The sequence below is a fragment of the Staurois parvus genome, unplaced genomic scaffold (assembly GCF_062004578.1).
Source record: "Staurois parvus isolate SC_StPar_1 unplaced genomic scaffold, SC_StPar_1.0 ptg000082l, whole genome shotgun sequence".
Classification (NCBI taxonomy): domain Eukaryota; kingdom Metazoa; phylum Chordata; class Amphibia; order Anura; family Ranidae; genus Staurois; species Staurois parvus.
The window spans coordinates 4,807,444-4,821,603 of record NW_028317878.1 but is presented as its reverse complement, the minus strand read 5'-3'; the positions used below and the strand labels follow the sequence as shown (position 1 = coordinate 4,821,603).

The 14,160-nt window shown below is 43.2% G+C and overlaps 1 protein-coding gene across 1 annotated transcript in view; it reads left to right on the top strand.

Annotated features, from left to right (window-relative positions):
• Positions 1–209: 209 nt before the first annotated feature.
• The window catches only part of SNX10 (sorting nexin 10), a 58,651-nt gene continuing 44,700 nt past the window's right edge, over positions 210–14,160 (top strand). The window contains exon 1 of the mRNA XM_089669917.1: positions 210–354. The gene's annotated coding sequence lies outside the window, so the exon portion shown is untranslated. The remainder of the gene's footprint in view (positions 355–14,160) is intronic.

The window sequence follows — 14,160 nt, the reverse complement described above, 5'->3', positions numbered from 1 at the left end:
AGTCCAGGCTCAGGAAGGGTCCTTCTACACAGCAGGGGTCGATCATGTGAATACATACACGTTCACCTCCGCAGCATTGTTCTCGCGTCTCTGCTTCTTGCAGTAACTCAATCCTTTCACATTCCTTATCTAAGCTTCTAGCAGAGGAGGAGTCCTCCCATTATCTTCCCCTCCCCCCCAATGGTTATCAATGGTTTCACCCAGCACGGCTCTTCCGGAACGTGCAGATAGTGACCGTGCTGCCAGCTTGGTGGGCGTGGCCTGTGTGCTATCTACTCCGCTGGCCCAGCCGTGTCCTCACGTGACGTTGTGTGGAGTCAGCTGGCGGCGCTCGGGGCGGATCGTGTTGTCACAGTGAGTATCCCGGTCACCGGATCAATGGGCGCCTTGTGTGTGAACTCGGGTTCTCATCACCCCCCTCCTCGTGGGCGGGCAGCTCACAGCTACCGGACACAATTGTTGTTTTGTGGAGTAAATAAAGCTGTCATTGTTCATGGAGTGTTCCCACATCGTCTATGGACGCATTCTGTGCTCTCATGTCCTGGGGGCTCTTCTCAGATAACTCGGGGAGCGGCTACCCTCTGCTGAACATCCTCACTGGTCTAGGATGGAGGAGACCCTCAGGGTGGCTGATATCCCGTATACAGACCATGTAGGAGAACTCCAGGTGTCTCCATGAATGGGACGCGTTCTCTGATTGGCTGTTCATTGATAAAAATACAAGGTGTTCTGGGCTCGGTCAGTGTGAGCGCCCCTTGTGGTTACTATGTAGAAGGCGGCCATTACTGCAGTACAGAGGTAGGCAACCTTTCAGTGGGTGAGATCTATACGGACATCATGGAGAACAAAGATCTCTGGGGAGGGGCGTTCATGGGGGTAGTAGTAGTGTCCCCTGCCCCCTACACGACCCCTCCCCGTAATGTCCTCTGCCCCCAATAGCAGTGTCCTCTGCCCTACCCATCATGCCCCCCCCCCCCCAGTATCAAACTCCTTTCCCCACTTCAGTGTCCTCTGCCCTACCCATCACGCCCCCCCCCCAGTATCAAACTCCTTTCCCCACTTCAATGTCCTCTGCCCTCCCCATCATGCCCCCCCCCCCTCCCCCAGTATCAAACTCCAGTAGCAATGTCCTCTGCCCTACCCATCATGCCCCCTACCCATCAAATGCCTCTGCCCACTGTCATGTCCTCTGTGGCCCCCTCACGTCAAACTCCTTTCCCCACTGTCGTGTCCTCTGACTACCCCCCCCCCCCCCACACACACACACATCTAACCCTTACCCCACTGTATGGCCCTTTGCCCCGCTGCTTGTCTTGCCAGGGGTTGGGGAAGCAGGGAGCCTGCAGTATTGAGCGCTGGGTATCACTATGGGTTGTTGTGGACCCCACTGTGAGAAAAGGTCCCACAACACCACTTGTTTGTTCTGCAGGTCACCTTGTGGGCTAGGCCTTTTGGCTGAGACTGGGGCAATTTGTTTGCTACTAGGCCAAAAGGTCTAGCCATTGCACCTGCACTGCCACAGTTTTTTTTTTTTCTTTTTTAATTTTAATTCTCATCACTTGTGTCACTCAAGAATTCTATGGGCCCACCCTGAGGATGTGTGGCCTTTAAGTTCCTTCTTTCCCCTGCCTTGGGGGGGCTGTATTTGGGAGAGCCCTTCACCTAGTGCTTCTTGGTTGGCTTTGACTGATTATGAGAGGGATCCTCTTGGCCTTTTAGCTAGGTGGTCCTGGCCATACCTTACACCCCTCAGGAGTCTTGTGCCTGTGGGGTGGGTGGGGTTCAGGGAAGGGTCCTTCATCAGGATGGGACCAAAGACACACCCTAAGTGCACTTTTGTATGTGTTCACATCTACTTTTTTTTTTTTTTGTTCACTTATGGGGTTTATTTACGCATTGAAGAAAAAAAAAAAGCTAAGGAGAAGTAGAGAAGCGGGTCCAGCCAGATGTGCATAGCTCCTTTCACGTGGGTGGCCAAGAGACCATAAAACCAGGTGGTTGATCTGCATTTTTCTTAGGGCTGTCACTGCCTTTATCCAGCTCCCCTCTGTGAGGTAAGAAACCAGAAGTCACAAAGATTTTATCCCTTCCGGTTTCGTTTTGATGTTACCAGTTTGTACAGCATCTGATAAAACTGCCCTCAAAAGCATCTGATCAAATCAAGATCAGAAGACCTGTAATGCTTATTGCTATCACAAGGGATAACGCTCATCCCTAGTGATGGTAATAAAGTTGGGGAAAAAATTAAAAGGATCGTGAAAAAAGTTTTAAAAATAAATGCCTATGGATACAGAGGTCCTCCATGCATATGTAAACAGTGAATGCACCACACATGAGGTGTAGTCGTGAATGTCAGATTGAGGGCAATCATTCTAGTGACAGACCTCCTGTGTAACACTAAACTGTAAAGACTTTTAAAGCACTGCCTATGGAGATTTTTAGGTACTGTAGGTTGGAACTGTTCCATGGGCATACACAATTTTAAAGCATATTGTGTTGGGTATCCATTTATGCAGCATAACATTACTTTTTATATTTTACCAGAGAATGGGTATTCTGTTTGTATGCACTAAAATTAAAGGGTATTTTTTTCCTGGATATTTGCATCAAATAGAATGACTGAGCAAATATCGACATAAAAATGGCAACAACCACCATATTTTATTCTCCGGGGTCTTTGCTTTCAAAAATATGTTTGGGGGTTCTAAGTAGTTTTCTAGCAAAAAAACTTTTTTGCCTTTTTATAACCACTTTATGGATGAATGTAAAACAAATCTTAATGCTTGAAACCAGTTTTGCAAATTTGGTATGTGTTCGCAAAGCTGTAAGTGTCTGCAACGACTTGGTGTATAATTTATTTATTTATTTTGATCCTACCTAAAACACAAATGGAAATATTGATGCTGCGCTACTGGGATGACTGGGGAAAAAACAGACCCCTATACAATGATGAACCAAAAAATTAAAATACTAGACAATAATGAATGACAGAGAAAAAGTGCAAATGAAATGTATAAAAACCAAACTTGTGATACGAGTGAGAAATAAAAAATTATAAAAATATGAATGAAGTTCGCATATAGTGGTAAATAAATCACATGACACATAAAAACTGATCGTGATCCAATGTGTAAAAAAACTATATATATATATATATATATATATATATATATATATATATATATACTGGTAAACAAACAATAAATATGGATCACTAAAAAAGAAAATGCCCAGTGTGAACAAAGTGACAATATTCAAAAACATAATGGTACGTGAGCAACAATAAGTTAATGGGTATCATAAATCCATGATGATGAATAGAAGTTAAAATTGCCACAATAAAAGTGCACAGTCCCACTAAATCTCTATCTTCAATAGAAGCCATGGAACATCCAGTGACTACAAAACCTCCACCAGCTAGCGTGCGCGCTCACCTTCAGGTTGCGACCCACAAGGGTTCATAAGGCTAAAAAGCACTCGTCCTATGATATTCCTGTATGTCCCTTTGGTAATGATCAGGTGCAATCCTCTATAGTGATGTTGGTAAGCACTCGTCAGTGTACTGGCAGTAAAAACTCAGAAGTTCCGTCACGGATATGGCCAAACACTCTCCTCTCCAATAGCCCACACATGGAAATTAAAAGAAAACAAACTCTCACAGTGTAGTAAGTAAAACATTTATTGAATAAAAACCGTGACTACTCACATTAGGAAACCGGGTCCTCAGACCCATACAGGCATGGAAAACTGCAATAGCAGAGAGGTGTATAACACTAAGGTGTACCAAGATGGCGGCTGCTGTCCGTACCAGAAATGACATCACCACGCATTACATCATGTGACTTCCTCAGGGCCTAAAACACACTGTTCCCCCGCGACATTTGACCCTAACCCTGATCTAGCTCAAACTATGATCTAGCTCAGCCTTTTTCGACCCTTTTCAACATGTAGGAACTCTGGAAATAACTTTCTGGTCTTAACAAACCCCTGCTAAAAATGGTTGTATCTACAATTCCTGATACATTAGTGTGATGGTCCGTGAGAAGAATGCTCCTTACACTTGTGGTCATTGTGAAGAATTAATCCCTTACAGATAGCTGAAAAAAAACAATGGTCATTGGGAACTTATCTGAGAGGCAGAAATTGCTCAAGGAACCCATAGCAACCTCTGGAGGAACCTTTAGTTGAGAAACCCTGATCTAACGATTTTATCTTTTGATTTATTTATTTATACTTTTTAGGTTGATATTCTTCTCATCCAGCATGGATACAATGTATCCTTTTTCACCTTCAAGAGGAGGAAGAATCCAAGGGTGGGTTGTGTAGCTGCTGATCGCTGTGATGGCCAGTTTTACTTCCTGTATTCTTTTATAATAAATATAGGATGAACTCCTGACCTCTACTGCAGAATATGGCAGAAAGCCAGAAGTAGTACATGAATGTTTAACTCCAAATTCAAGGTAGATATAAAGATACCAGCTAAATTAATTATAGTAAAAGGTAAGCTCCCCTTTCTCAACATGTTACATATGGTGTACATGTTGAGCATTCACTACCTCATCCACCCCTCCTTGTCACCCCTCCTTGTGACAGCGGGCGAGGACCTTCTCCCAAGCCGAGCCATGCCTACAAGTACTGTCAGACATTATGACTGACGTCTTGTAGTTCTCAACAAACTGCAAGGGTGCCGGTGAGCGCACTCGTAGTCTATTGAGCTTCCTGGGCTTCAGTAACTGCCTGCTGTTATGGGCAGACAATGCACTGATTGCTAGTACAATGTTTTACAGGCTCCCAAGAAGAAAAATCATAAATGCACATGTGCTGTTAAGGAACTACGGAGGAAATACGCAAAAAGATCATCTTATAATTCTGCTGCTGCTCCTTCATTGTCCAATTACAGGTTGAGGTTACTCAGCTGCACTGTTTGAGGAGAGAAGTCAGGCCACCCACTTGTCGTCTTTGTCGCTGGGTGTGTGTAAATCTCAGGACTGGATGGATGAAGAGAAATACAAATCATTTGGCAATAAGAGCTTGTTCACACATTTCAATACATTTCTGTTGCCTTGCAGTGGCATTGTGATGTGGTGGTTCAGTCGTTGAGGGGGACCAATCTGTTATGGGTTCACGGTTATTGAAGCTAGCAGGAAATGCAGATGACATAAAGCATAGTGACCTGGCCAGCTGAAAGCGGTTCTGTGCCACTGTACACCTTATGTTGGTGGCAGTGAGAGGATTAACCAGTTGCCTGCTGTCCTATAGTAATACTGCTGCAGGGCTGTGCAAACGTGTGTAATTTGCATTTCTGGGTAGGGGGCGTGTGCCACCATACCTGCGCCGCCATTGGTGGCTTTGGATGTCAATCAGCGAGTCCCCGCTGGAGATTCTCCGCCAGCACCCGGCAATCACCGAGTAACTCTGACAGAAGAGAGCTGTGTGTAAACAGCACAGGTCTCTCTCCTGCCAGCAATAACATGCTGCTGTGTATTTCTCTGCACTGCAAAGAAATACACAGCAGCATATTTCTCAAGCAAAACATATGGCACAATGTTGTAAATCGGCACACAGTTAACCCTTTTATTACCCCAGATGTTAACCCCTTCCTGCCCAGTGTCGTTAGTACAGTGTCAGTGCTTTTTATTAACACTGATCACTGTATTAGTGTCATTGGGATGCCAGTGGCAGTTAGTCAATTCTCACCCAGTGTCAGAATGCCCACCACAGTCCTGCTATAAGTCGCTGATCGCTGCCATTACTAGTATGAAAAAAAATTAAAATTTAAGTATATATACTGCAATTTGTAGACGCCATTACTTTCATGTAAACCAATTTAATTTACATGCATTGGTCTTCTTCTTTCTTCTTCTTCTCCTACATTTGAAGAAATTTGTTTTCTATATATTTTTTTTTTTACTTATGTTTTATAGGGGAAAAAAAACATATATTTCAGAATTGTCTTTTTGTTTTTTTTGTTTTAAAACATACAAAATTGGTGTAGCGCTCATAAATCAATAAATAAAAATATATATATATTTATTTTCATGAATAGTGATACATAAATATGTAGTGATCTGATCCCCACTGGGATCTCAAAGTGACAAAAAGTGAGTGAAAATAACGTGGTCCCAATGTGGTAAAAACACACACACACACACACACCCCCCCCCCCCCCAAATCCCTAATTGGGATCAGTGGCTGAACACACCCTAAAATTCAACCAAAACATGTGCCACATACAGGTGAGTCCCTGCACTGGGGGATATATCTCCTGAATACACTGAAAAGTGCTCAGTGACCAAAAAAACACTCCAAAGAAATTACCTAGGAAACACAACCTCCTCCCCACTACATATACCTCAAAATAAATCCCAAAATATAACCTAAAAATAGTATACTGAAATATACAAAAAACCACAAAAATATATTAAATGTAAAAAGTCCAAAACAAGATGTGCATATAAGCCAAGTGTTCCACAAATATTTTAAAACATGCAGGTGGTGCTGTGGATGTGCATTACAGCCGCTGGTGATGAATCCAAAAAAATGGCTGAATTGCCGCCTCCACCTCCTTACCGTGACCCAATGGGCCAAACCGGTTTTGGAATCACAACTGGATCCTCCACGTACGATTTCCCCTTAGTGGTATCCTTCCAAGCATTAGTAAAGGTCACTTCAATAACATGCGTGTAACATCTCAGAATCACTTTCAGCTTCCCTTTAGATGTACGTAATATAGCCAACTCTCATATGGATCATATTAATGACATGAAAAAGAGAGCTTCTGTAGTGTAATACTGTTTATTATACATGTATAGCCATAATAACGCCAATTGCTTACTCACTTGGTAACAGTAGAAAAAAATAAAGCCTTTCAACCTCATGCTATGGGTGTAGTTTGAATGGGTTCGTTTGGGAGTACCAAGATGGCGTCCACGCCGGATATTGCATTACCACGTCGCCTACGCGTTGCGTCATGACTGACACGTGACTTCATCAGGTCTGATGTCCTTCATCAGGTAATGAAGTGATGTGTTGTGACGCAACTTTGTTTTCCACTCCATAGCGCAGGAGGTTTATACCAATGATCTTTGTTTAATAGCGCAAAAAATAAATGCACAGGTGATCAAATAACACCGAAAGAAGCTATATTTATGGGAAAAAGGACATAAATTTCATTTAGCTGTAGCATTGCATGACTGCGCAATTGTCAGTTAAAGTAATGCAGCGCTGTGTTGCAAAAAAATGGCCTGGTCAGGAATGGGGGGAGGGGTAGATCCTCTAGAGGGCAAGTGGTTGAACCAAAGTCAAGCCTGTAGTGTAGGAACATGTCATTTTGCATATGTAATAAACTATTTATTTTTCATTTATGTAGCAAGGGTTTGGTAGCATTGACGGTTATTCCTAGATGGTTGGATGCTAATGGTTTGTTGCACTTACAGTATTTGCATTATGTTTTACATTTTTATAGTGGTTTTCAGTGAAGTTGTAATAAAATATTATGACGGTTGTCTATACAATTACTGGAGAATTAGCTGAGGGGGACATTTTTTTTTTTTTTTTTCTCCACATGGTTACTTGGAGTTGTAGATTTGAATTTTGAGACTAAAGCTTGCAGGTGAGGTCAGTTTCCTAAATCTAGTAGCACAAAGTGCGTAGATAGAAAATATGGTGAACAGCTATCCTCAGTGCATCAATTTCTAATACAAGGTATTTACTAAATATGAAATATTGCAAGATAACATTTTTAGATTTTCTCCATGAGCAGCTGTAGCTGTCAGCTAGTTTACACGTTTCTTTTGTATCCTAACTTCATGTTTTTTAAAGCCTGATGTTTACAGAGCTCAATATCTCAATCTGAAATTTACATACACTAGCGTTGCTTAAAGCGATATTAAATCCAAAATAAAAAATTTAATATTTCAGCTTGCCAATTGTTAGGTGTGACTGTTGCTTTGGGTTTTTTTTTTCCCCCACACTACATGATTTGCAGGTGTGAAAGTGGCAGCATGTTTCCCGTTTTTAAAAGTAACAGTGATGTAACATTATTATTATACAGTATTTTATATAGCGCCAAAAGGTTTGCTCAGGGCTGTACATTATAGTGGGGGACAGAACATGAGACAATACAGTAACAAAACAATCCACGAGGGGTTCAAGGGCCCTGCTCTTTCGAGCTTACAATCTAGGACGGAGGGGATAGTGGTACAGGAGGAAGTGGTTGTGGGGGATGGAGTGGAGGAGATCGGCTGTTAGGTGAGGGTGGGGTAGGCTTCCCTGAAGAAATGGGTTTTCAGGGTGCGCTTAAAGGTGAGAAGGGTAGGTGACAGTCTGATGGATTAGGGTAGTGAGTTCCAGAGGATGGGGGAAGTCCTGCAGTCGGGCGTGGGAGGAGGAAACCAGGGAGCTAGAAAGTAGGAGGTCTTGTGAGGAGCGACGAGTACGGGTTGGGTGGTATTTGGTTATCAGGTCGGTGAGGTAGTTTGGGGCAGCGTTATGAATGGCTTTGTAAGTCAATGTTAGTAGTTTGAATTTAATGCGTTGGGCAATCGGAAGCCAGTGGAGGGAATGACAGAGGGGGGTGGCAGAAGCGGAGCGGTTGGTAAGGTGGATGAGTGTGGCCGCTGAGTTCAGGATAGATTCTTTTGCTTCTGCTGTGTGATGAGACACCTAGCTAACAAGTGGGAAGCCTCACTTTTCCTCATTCACTGCCTGCGCTGCTAGTAATACTAGAATCATTTCAGCTTACCGGGCTTCAAAGAGGGCAAATTGCTTCTAAAATTGTGTCCAACGTGTGTGTAACACACACACACACACACTTTTATAAGGTATTCAAACGCTCTTCACATTTTTCAATTTTATGTTGCAGGCCGATATTAGTTGTTTAAATTTTTTTCCTCATTATTCTACACTCAGTGCCTCATAATGACAAAGTGAAAACTGAATTTTAGAAATATTTGCAAATGAATGAAAAAGGAAACTGAAATATCACATTGGCATACGTATTAAAACCCTTTGCAACAACACTTGAAATTTACCTCAAGTGCCTTCCATTTCTCTTGACTGATTGTTACTGAGATGTTTCTATACCTTGATTGAGGTCCACCTGTGGTAAATTAAATTGGACATGATTTGGAAAGGCTCACACCTCTCTATAAAAAGCCTCACATTGGACAATGCATACTGTATCATACCAAAAGCCATGAGTTCAAAGGAACTGTCTGCAGAACTCAGATACAGAATTATTGCTGCAAGGCACATATCTGGGGAAGCCTACAAAAATAAATTCTGCTGGAAAATGGAAAAATTTTGGCACAACCAGAACTCTTCCAAGAGCTGGTCACTCAGCTAAACTGAGCAACTGGGGAAGAAAGGCCTTGGTAGGGGAGGTGACAAAGAAGCCAATGGTCACTCTGAGCTCCGGAGATCCTGTGTGGAGATGGGGGGGGGGGGGGAAGTTTCAGAAGGACATCACTGCAGCCCTCCACCAATCTGGGCTCTATGACAGAGGTGGCTAGATGGGACGCCTCTCCTCAGTGCAAACCACATAAAAGCCTGCTTGGAGTTTTCAAAAATGCACCTGGAGGACTCTGACTGCAATGAGCAAGATTCCCTGGTTTAGTGAAACCAAAGAACTCTGGCCTCAATTCTAAACCTTATGTCTGGAGGAAGCCAGGCACCACTCATGGTCTGCCCAGTACCATCCCAACAATAAAGCATGATGGTGGCTGCAGGGTTGTTTTTCACTAGCAGGGACTTAGTCAGGGTTGAGGGAAAGCTGAATGGAGCAAAGAACAGATCCTCGATGAAAAACTGTTCCATAGCCCTAAGAACCTCCGACTGGGCCAAAGGTTCACCTTCCAATATGCCAATGATACTAAACACACAGCCAAGACAACACAGGAGTGGCTTAGGGACAACTCTGTCATGGAGTGGCCTAGTCAGAGCCCTGGCTTGAACTCTAATGAACATCTCTGGAGTGACCTGAAAATCCAACATGACTGAGCTTGAGAGGATTTGCAAAGAATGGCAGAAAATCCCCAATCCAGGTGTGCAAAGCTTGTTGCGTTATACCTAAGAAGACCTGAGGCTGTAATTTGCTGCCAAAGGTGCTTCAACAAAGTACTGCGTTAAAGGGTCTGAATACTTAAGTGCATGTGATATTTCAGATTTTCTCTTTTCAATAAATTCAAACATTTTCTAAAATTCTGTTTTTCACTTTGGCAGTATGGGGCACTGAGTTTAGATTAATGAGAGAAAAATGAATTTAAACAACCGTAGTCAGACTGTAACGCAACAAAAATAAAAAAAAAAGTAAAGGGGGTCTTAATACTTTGTGAAAGCACTATATCCACTGGAGAAAATAATTATTTGATCCCCTGCATATTTTGTAAGTTTGCCCACTTACAAAGAAATGGAGGATCTATAATTTTTATCATAGGGGTATTTCAAATGATCGAGACAGTATATCAACCAAAAATCCAGAAAAACACATGATACAAATGTTATAAATTGAGTTGCAGTTCAGTGAGTAAAATTAAGTATTTGATCCCAAGCAAAACATGACTTAGTACTTGGTGGAGAAACCCTTGTTGGCAAGCACAGAGGTAAGACGTTTCTTGTAGTTGGTTACCAGATTTGCACACATCTCGAGGGATTTTGGTCTCTTTACAGATATTCTCTAAATCCTTAAGGTTTCTTGGCTGTTGCTTGGCAGCTTGAAGTTTCAGCTCCCTCCATAAATTTTCTTTAGGATTAAGGTCTGAAGATGGGCTATACCACTCCATGACCTTAATGTGCTTCTTGAGCCACTCCTTTTGTTGCCTTGGCGGTATGGTTTAGGTCATTGTCATGCTGGAAGACCCACCCATGACCCGTCTTCAGTGTTCTGGCTCATGGAAAAAAGTTCTCATCCTAATTTTACAATACATGGCCCGTCCATTGGCCCCTCAATGCGGCAAAGTTGGCCTGTACCTTTTTAGCAGAGAAACCATCCCAAAGCCTAATGTTTCCACCTCCGTGCTTGACTGTAGGGATAGTTTTCTTAGAGTAAGTGTTTTTCAAAAAAACAACCTCTCCAGCAGAATGCATCAGTTACAGAGATGAGACAAACCAATTAACACTGACATGGGTGCTTACAATGATGGATTTTATTTATGAAAAACATTTATTCCAAAAGGGGAAAACCGTTTGCTGTAACTGCTGCCCCCCGCCCAGACAGACAATTCTGCTGTCCAAATGTGCTCCCCCATCCGAAGTGGAGGCACTCTAATACAGCAGGTGTGTTACTGGCCAGATGACCAGGTGGGAACAGAAAAACCCCTAAAATGCAGCCACCACATCTGCTTGGTAAGCTGCAATATATTACAGTTTAGGTTTGGGGTTCATACCACTTTTAAGAAATCTTTTGGTTTTTTTTTTTTTTTACATGCTATAAGCAGCTTCTGTTAAATTGTTGCTCGCTCTTGATTGTTCCTTTTCACCTGCAAGCCATCTCTTGAGGTTAGCCCGTGGGGGATTTCAGTAGTGGTTGCACAACATTGTAATTTTTATTTCCTCCTGTATAAGGAAGTGAGATTGTGTGTATTCATTGTGGAATAGTCGCCTCTCCAGTTGAGCACAAGTAATTTGTTTACAGGTATGTACTTTTCATTAGCTCTGGGTCTCCTCATCACTAAGCCTGGGTTCACACCGATGCGGTGCAGAATTCGCACCGCTTTCTGTGCGAATTCCACACCACATCATAATCGCACCCCGTTTTAAAGCGAACCGCTGGGGGTGCGAACAACAAAACGCAGTGCAATTCGCAGAATCTGATCGCATGGGTGTGAATACCCATGCGATCCGATTCTAGCGCGGACAAAAAAAGGCTCCTGCACCTTTTTGATGTGGTGCAATTTGAGGCATACAGAAATGTGTGGCTCAAATCGCACCACTGAATTCACATGTGATTTGCATAGGAAAGCGGTGCGGTTCTTGTACGAATCCCATGCGATGTTCCACACCACAGAAGTATGAACTAACGCTAAAGGTGGAGGTTTGGCTCTTGCTGTACTGCATAAATAATACTACGCACCCCAGAACGTTCTCCACTCAGGTTTTCAATACAGAAATGCTTTGTGGATATTTGGGCATGTTCACGATTTTTCCGGCTCTGCCTATCTGAATACTGCTGTGTGATATGTGGATTTTCCAGTTCTGCTTTTAATATTGTAGAAACAGGATGCATGCCACAAGTTTTACATTTAACTAGTGAGCAGTTGGACAATAGTGGCTATTATTGTATTCTAGGAAATGGCTATTCTAATGTTTTGAGTGGAATTGATCGGTTTTATGGTTGGTGTTGTGCAAATCCAGCAACTTCATCTTTTTTGTTAAAATTGTTACTACAGCTTATTAAAGCTATTTTTTTACATTCAATATAATTTTTTTTTTTTTTTTTGACCTGAAGCAGAACTTTAAAGATGGGTACTGCAATTATAAACTGGCAAATCTATGGCTTTAGCACCTTTTTGTGCCCATCCTACAGCCTGAAGGGCGCATGTGGCCCTTCAGCACTTTATTGTGTGGCTTTCAGGCCCCACCAGGCAGAATTCAGCGTCTTTGTCTAGGTGCTTGACCCATGGCCCGCAGAGCCCTCTGATGTGGCTCGCAACCTCAAACCAGGGAAGTGCATGCCTGAGGTTGGCCACCCACTAATCGCGATCTGGGCTTGCCAACCCGCCATTCCAGAGCATCAGAGTGCATCGAGCCGGCAGCAGGAGCTGCATTAGCTGGTGCTTTCTCTGTAGTTCCTGTCCCAGGTGCTGTGATACCAAATGCATTTTGCCTGGGACCTTTCTAGCAGCCTGGAGAGCGATGCCAGCAGAAGCTGGAAGAGGAAAAATGAGGTCCGTGTATTAAACATCACATACAATGCACTTTTGCAATGGGGATATTGGCACCTATAAAAGGGTTAACAACTCTTTGGCTTCTTTCACACTGATCTGTGGGTGCAGTGCAGTGTACCTGTGGATTTCCTGCAAGTTGGCAGCACTGAGCCATAGATCTGTTCTATCCTGCGGGTTTGGTGTTCTTTCTGGAAGCACACCAGAACCCCTGAATGCAAGATATAATAGAAGTCTATGGCAAAGTGCAGCTAACCGTCAGGAAAGCCATAGATGCACTGCTCTGCACCCACGGTGCAGGTATACTGCAGAGCATCAGTGTAAAAGCAGCCTCATAGGGGGCTCAGGATAGTAAAGGGTCGTTTACATTTGTGGTTTGGGGGGTGGTACTACCCCAGTGGTAGGGATGTTTCTGGTTCAAATTTACTTGTTTTGCCATGCATATCCACCTCCTCCAGAGTGTAAACGTTGGATTTGGTTGACATCCCGGATTTCCTGTGACAGTTCCCTTTTTTTCTGGAGGCTGTCTCTGGAACTAAAGTGCCCTCAGATGTCATCGGCCCTGTAAGAATACTTGGCAGTTTGTTTACTTTGCCATCTTCATGGCACCTCTGGGCACATTCCTGTGTGGGGAAGGCTTGTTGGGAGTGTTGCATGAAACGGGACAGCGCTATGCAGGACTCATTTGTCTGTCATGGTGATACCTGCCGCCCCCATTTAGTGACACCCCCCCATTACCATAAACCCCGCTCACTTGCATGTGGGTGGAGTTGAGCTGGACCCTGCAGTATAGATGTGACCAGACCTGTACTTGTGTCTGCAGTCCCATTGCTCTAGATACAGCAGACCAATTCTAGCCAGCTTGCAGCATTGCCGGAACGAGACTTGTGTGCGCTACCACAGTCAGTGATGTTAATGGGCTGCCCATACACGGGGAGACATGGGACAAGGTCATTTCTTTGTAAATTAAAGCACAAATGTTACAGCGTACAGCTGTGTGTTTCAGGTTCTTACTGTATTCGAACACCAAGGGGATAATGGTTTTGTCATGGAGTTGGTGATGATTGTATTGAAAGGAGGGGGGGAACTTTTTTCCTTCCGAGGCACTTTGTGCTTAAATGCAATTTTGACCCCTACACTTTGTACATTGCTTGTGCTTGACCTCTGCTCTGTGCGTTGAAATTCATACGGAAGTACATTACAATATTGTTCAAAATTTTGTTTGCCTTAATTGTTAGATTTTTGAACCAATGAACTTTACCAAACCAAAACCACATAC